The sequence below is a fragment of the Peromyscus eremicus genome, chromosome 23, assembly GCF_949786415.1.
Source record: "Peromyscus eremicus chromosome 23, PerEre_H2_v1, whole genome shotgun sequence".
Lineage (NCBI taxonomy): Eukaryota > Metazoa > Chordata > Mammalia > Rodentia > Cricetidae > Peromyscus > Peromyscus eremicus.
Genome location: NC_081438.1, coordinates 33,319,806 through 33,325,805, shown reverse-complemented (window position 1 = coordinate 33,325,805; position 6,000 = coordinate 33,319,806).

The following is a 6,000-nucleotide window of genomic DNA, read 5'->3' as shown; positions in this document are numbered from 1 at the left end:
TTATAGGTGAATTAAGTCCATTGATACTGAGGGATATTAATGTCCAGTGATTGTTCATTCCTGTTATTTTTTGGTGGTGATGTGTGTGTACTTTTCTTCGTTGGGGTTTACTGCTGTGGCTTTATCTATTGCCTGTGTTTTCGAGGGTGTATCTGACTTCCTTAGGTTGGAATTTTCCTTCTAGTGCTTTCTGTAGGGCTGGGTTTGTGGATAAATATTGTTTAAATCTGGCTTTGTCATGGAATGTCTTGTTCACTCCATCTATGATGATTGTAAGTTTTGCTGGGTATATTAGTCTAGGCTGACATCCATGGTCTCTTAGTGTCTGCATTACATCTGTCCAGGTCCTTCTGGCTTTCAAAGTCTCCATTGAGTTATCGGGTGTTATTCTGATAGGTTTGCCTTTATATGTCACTTGGCCTTTTTCCTTTGCTGCTCTTAATATTCTTTCTTTATTCTGTACGTTTAACTGTTTAATTATTATGTGGCGAGGGGACTTTTTTTGGGGGTCTAGTCTATTTGGTGTTCTATAGGCTTCCTGTATCTTCATAGGCATTTCCTTCTTTAAGTTGGGAAAGTTTTCTTCTATGATCTTGTTGAATATATTTTCTGTGCCCTTGAGTTGGTATTCTTCTCCTTCTTCTACCCCTATTATTCATAGGTTTGGTCTTTTCATGGTGTCCCAAATTTCTTGGACATTTTGGTTCATGACTTTGTTGGCTTTAGAGTTTTCTTTGACTGATGAATCTATTTCTTCTATTGTATCTTCAACGCTAGAGATCCTCTCTTCCATCTCTTGCATTCTGTTGATTATACTTGCATCTGAAGTTCCCAATCGTTTTCTCAGATTTTCTATTTCCAGCATTCCCTCTGTTTGTGTCTTCTTCATTTTTTCTATTTCCCTTTTCAGGTCTTTGACTGTTTCCTTCATTTGTTTCATTGATTTTTCTTGATTTTCTTTCAGTATTTTATTGTTCTCTTCCAGGACTTTATTGATTTCTTCTAATTTGTTTGCCCTTTCCTCTAGTTGTTTACAACGTTCTTCACATTTTTTTGTCTTTTCCTCTACCCGAGCCTCTAGCTTCTTCATGATGACATTCATAAGGCTATTTTCTTCTGCTTCTTCCAATTTCTGATGTTCAGGTCTAGGTGTTGGAGGAGGGCTAGGGCCTGGTGATGCTGTATTGCTATTCATTTTGTTGTATGTGTTTCTGTCTTGACGTTTGCCCATCTCCTTGTGGTTCGTTCTTGGCCTTATCCGCACACTTGGTTCAGACAGAGCTGACAGATTCAGGAAGTCTCTCTCTCTTGTCCAGATGGGAGCTCTCTTGTCCAAATTGGAAGTCTGGGGCAGGATGGGAGCTCTTGTTCAGATGGAAGTCCGGGGGAGGATGGGAGCTCTCCTCTCTCTCTCTCTCTCTCTCTCTCTCTCTCTCTCTCTCTCTCCTCCAGACGAAGTCCAGGGCAAGATGGGAGCTGGGGGCCGGCCTCTAAGTCTCAGGAAGAGGATTGGGGCTCGAGCAGATGGGCGTGGGGGCAGGGCGTGGAGACTGCAGGGTCTGCCAGGGATCTTGGAGAAGGGGATCCTTCCCGGTGGGGCTAGAAGGGAACCTGCCCGGTGGCCAGAACCTGGGGCCAAGTTGGACAGGTCTTCCCCAGAGTGGCTGGTGCCCAGGGATGGGGTTAGGGGCAAGTTAGGGGACTCACCTGTGCTTCAGAAGGGAAGTCCGGGGCAAGATGGGAGCTGGGGGCCGGCCTCTAAGTCTCAGGAAGAGGCTTGGGGCTCAGTCGGATGGGCGTGGGGGCAGGGCATGGAGACTGCAGGGTCTGCCAGGGGTCTTGGAGAAGAGGATCCTTCCTGGTAGGGCTAGAAGGGAACCTGCCCGGTGGCCAGAACCTGGGGCCAAGTTGGGCAGGTCTTCCCCAGAGTGGCTGGTGCCCAGGGATGGGGTCGGGGGCAAGCTAGGGCACTCACCTGTGCTTCAGAAGGGAAGTCCTGGGCAAGATGGGAGCTGGGGGCCGGCCTCTAAGTCTCAGGAAGAGGCTTGAGGCTCAGTCGGATGGGCGTGGGGGCAGGGCATGGAGACTGCAGGGTCTGCCAGGGGTCTTGGAGAAGAGGATCCTTCCTGGTAGGGCTAGAAGGGAACCTGCCCGGTGGCCAGAACCTGGGGCCAAGTTGGGCAGGTCTTCCCCAGAGTGGCTGGTGCCCAGGGATGGGGTCGGGGGCAAGCTAGGGCACTCACCTGTGCTTCAGAAGGGAAGTCCTGGGCAAGATGGGAGCTGGGGGCCGGCCTCTAAGTCTCAGGAAGAGGCTTGAGGCTCAGGCGGATGGACGTGGGGGCAGGGCATGGAGACTGCAGGGTCTGCCAGGGGTCTTGGAGAAGGGGATCCTTCCTGGTAGGGCTAGAAGGGAACCTGCCTGGTGGCCAGAACCTGGGGCCAAGTTGGACGGGTCTTCCCTGGAGTGGCTGGTGCCCAGGGATGGGGTTGGGGGCAAGTTAGGGGACTCACCTGTGCTTCAGAAGGGCTCATTAACTCTTGATATCATCTTTTCATTACCATTCTTCCTAGATTCTTAATGTTAGAATCATTGTCTCCAGAACAGTCATGCAAATTTGTAATGCCATGAACTACTCTACTCTTTTAGCCTAATCACAAGGAGCATTAAAAAGGCAACATCTTGACCTTGAGAATTCTGAATTCATGGTCACACTTAAAATACCAAAGGCTTTAGGAGCTGAATCAGGCACAATGTATATTGTGAACAACATCCCCTCTGGCTCACACAGAGGACAGTTGTCAGGGCGATGTTTCTCTCTTATAATAGCTATTTTATCTGTAGCTCTGAGAAAGTGAAACTAGAGGCAGCCAGCAACTGCTTTGGATAGAGAAGCCAGGGTGAGCAGGTAGCACATAGGCTCCTGGGGTCATGCCAAGAATTATGCAGGAAAGTATCCACTGACTTTGCAAAATGAGTTGTATTCTCATGGGCCCTGCAACAAGGAGAATTTGTTTATACTATTCTCAGGCCTTGTACTCCAAAGAAGTCTCATGGTCCTGGCATCTCCTCCTTTTTTGTTTTGTAATTGGAGCTTACAAACATCAGGAAGGGCTATGCAAAGGGCAAATCTTAATTTTTTTTGTAGAGGATTGGATTAAAGAAGAATTAAAATTAAAATTAAATCAAGAGCAACAACCAAAGTAATGATAAATGTCCAAAAATAATTTATAGTACAAAAGAGGTAATTAAATTTTAAAAATGAGATGCAATCTTTTTGGAAGAGCACATCTGAAAATGTGCATGAGAAATAATTGCAATTTGCTCATGGAGAAATGAATACATATATATAGAATAGAACTATTCCATATTCATCTAATATGAGCCTGAATTTGTTCCCATGGATAATGAGAACCATTGTAAAACAATGGTGTAGCACAAAACCATGTATATTTTGTATGACAAGTTGAAGTAGGTCTCATTTCAATATGTTGAATCTGTATATCTATGTATAAGACAGCTTTCTCCAGTGCATTAACCCTATTAACAGGGCCCTCATCGATAGATTCTTAAGTAAAAAGAGCAAGAGAAACATTTCAAGACAATGTATTAATATTATCAGCCATATGTACTTGTTGTACAAAGGCCATAGTAAAGACAGTTATAGTTCCAATGATAGAAAATCAAGGCAGTAATGCAGCATTTAGGATAAGAAAGGAGATTAACAATAGTTACCATAGCATAAATGCCTATGGTTCAACAGGGGCAGAGGTGGAATTTGAGAGCCTCACATGTGGCCTAATAAAAGAGTCTAGAAACCAGGGTGATGTATCAGCATACTGCAGAAAGATACAAGCATAACCTCTACTGGAAGTCAAAAGGACATCTGGTTCCTTTTTTTTTTGGTTAATAAACATTTTCCATCTAACCACAGGTTTGTAGGTAATTAGATTAGTAATTAGAGTGACTCTGGGAAGTAGAAATGTCCTCTGAGTCTAAATTAAGATAATTAAATACAAAGAGAGCATGATTTAATATGTGAAGGGGGAGAAATATTTATACTCTCCTTGTTAAGGCTTGTGAGGTTGTGATTTTAACATTTGATGAAAGCATTCCACAATGGCCTGTCCCTAAGGATTATACAGAATCCTAGTTGAATGTGCTCTGTTTCATGGGGAATATAAAATTATAAATGCAGAGCTAGCATTTCTCCTAGACACTTGTGGTTAGAATCACTCTCTCCAGAACAGTTATGCAAATTTGTAATGTCATGAATTACTGTGACTCTTTCAGCCTAGTCACAAAGTGTGTTGGAAAGGCAGCAGCCTGTTAGGAGAATCATGAATACATGGTCACAATTGAAATATCACATTGTTAGTGACTGAAACAGGTACACTGTATATTTTCAACAATGCCCACCCAGAGGAGCTCCATCTATTGTCTTGCAATAGATATTTTATCCATAGCTCTGAGATAGTGAATCTAGAGGCAGCCAGCAATATGTTTTGTATAGAGAAAGCAGTGTGAGCAGGTAGCAAATATGCTCTTGGGGTCATCATGCCCAGAACTATGCAGTGAACCATCTATTGGCTTTGCCAAAATGAATCTTACACTCAAGGGCCTTGCCACAACAAGAATTTGTTCATACTATTCTCTGGCCTTGTCCCCCAAAGAAGGCACATGGTTCCACGAACTCACAGAGATCCTCCTGGCTCTGCCTCCCAAGTGCGGGGATTAAAGGTGTATGCCACTACTGCCTGGCCTTCTTTTTTATTTATTTATTTTTAAGTTGGAGCTTGTGAATGTCAGGAAGGAGTATGCGAAAAGCAAGTCTTAATTTTTTATAGAGGACTGGAAATAGAATAACTTAAATTAAAAACAAACCAAGAGCAACAACAAAATTAATGGTAAGTGTCCAAAAATATTTTATAGTACAAAAAAGGTAATCCAACTTAAAAAATGAAATGCTATCATTTCGACAGAGGACATCTGAAGAAATGCATGAGAATAATCTGGAATCCAAAGTGGTGTATCAGCATCCTGTAAATAGTTACAAGTATAACCTCTTTCAGAAGTAAAAAAGACATTTGGTCCTTCTATTTAATTTTTCTGTTTTGTTGTTGTTGTTAATGTATATTTGCATCTAACCATAGGTTTTTCAGGTAATTGGTAGTCAGAGTGTCTCTGGTAAGCAGAAATGCCCTCAGAGTCTAAATTAGGATCATTAAGTACAAAGAGAGCATGATTTAAAATGTGAAGGGGGAGGAATATTTATTCTCTCCTTGTTAAAGCTTGTGAAGTTGGGATTGAATATTTGATAAAAGCATTCCACAATGGCCTGTCCCTGAGGATTATAGGGAATCCCAGTTGAGTGTGCTGTTTTATGGGGAATATGAAATTATAAACTCAGAACTAGCATTTCTCCTAGACTCTTGCACTTAGAATCATTCTCTCTGGAATAATTATGCACATTTTTAACATCATTAACTACTGTGACTCTTTCAGGATAATCATAAGGTGTATTGGAAAGGAAACATCCTATTCTTGAAAATCCTGAATTCATAATCACACGTGAAACAACAAAGGCTTTAGGGGATAAATCAGGCACACTGTGTATTTTTAACAATGCCCCCACTGACTCACCCAGAGGAAATTCATCAGCAGGATGCTTTTCTCTTGTAATAGCTATTTTATGTGTAGCTCTGTGAAAGTGAAACTAGAGGCAGCCAGCCATATGGTTTGTATAAAGAAAGCAGGGAGACCAGGTAGCACACATGCTCTTGGGGTCTTGCCCAGAATTATGCAGCAAACTATCCATTGTCCTTGACAAAATGAGTCAGATGCTCAAGGGCCTTTCACAAGGATAATTAGTTTGTGCTATTCTGAGGCCTTGTCCCCTGGAGAAGGCACATGGCTCTCCGCATGCATGGAGGAGTAGAAGATGGGGAGAAACAATAAAATCTGAGCTTAGGTGAAAGTTGTAGCTAGAGTTTTCCTGCCTG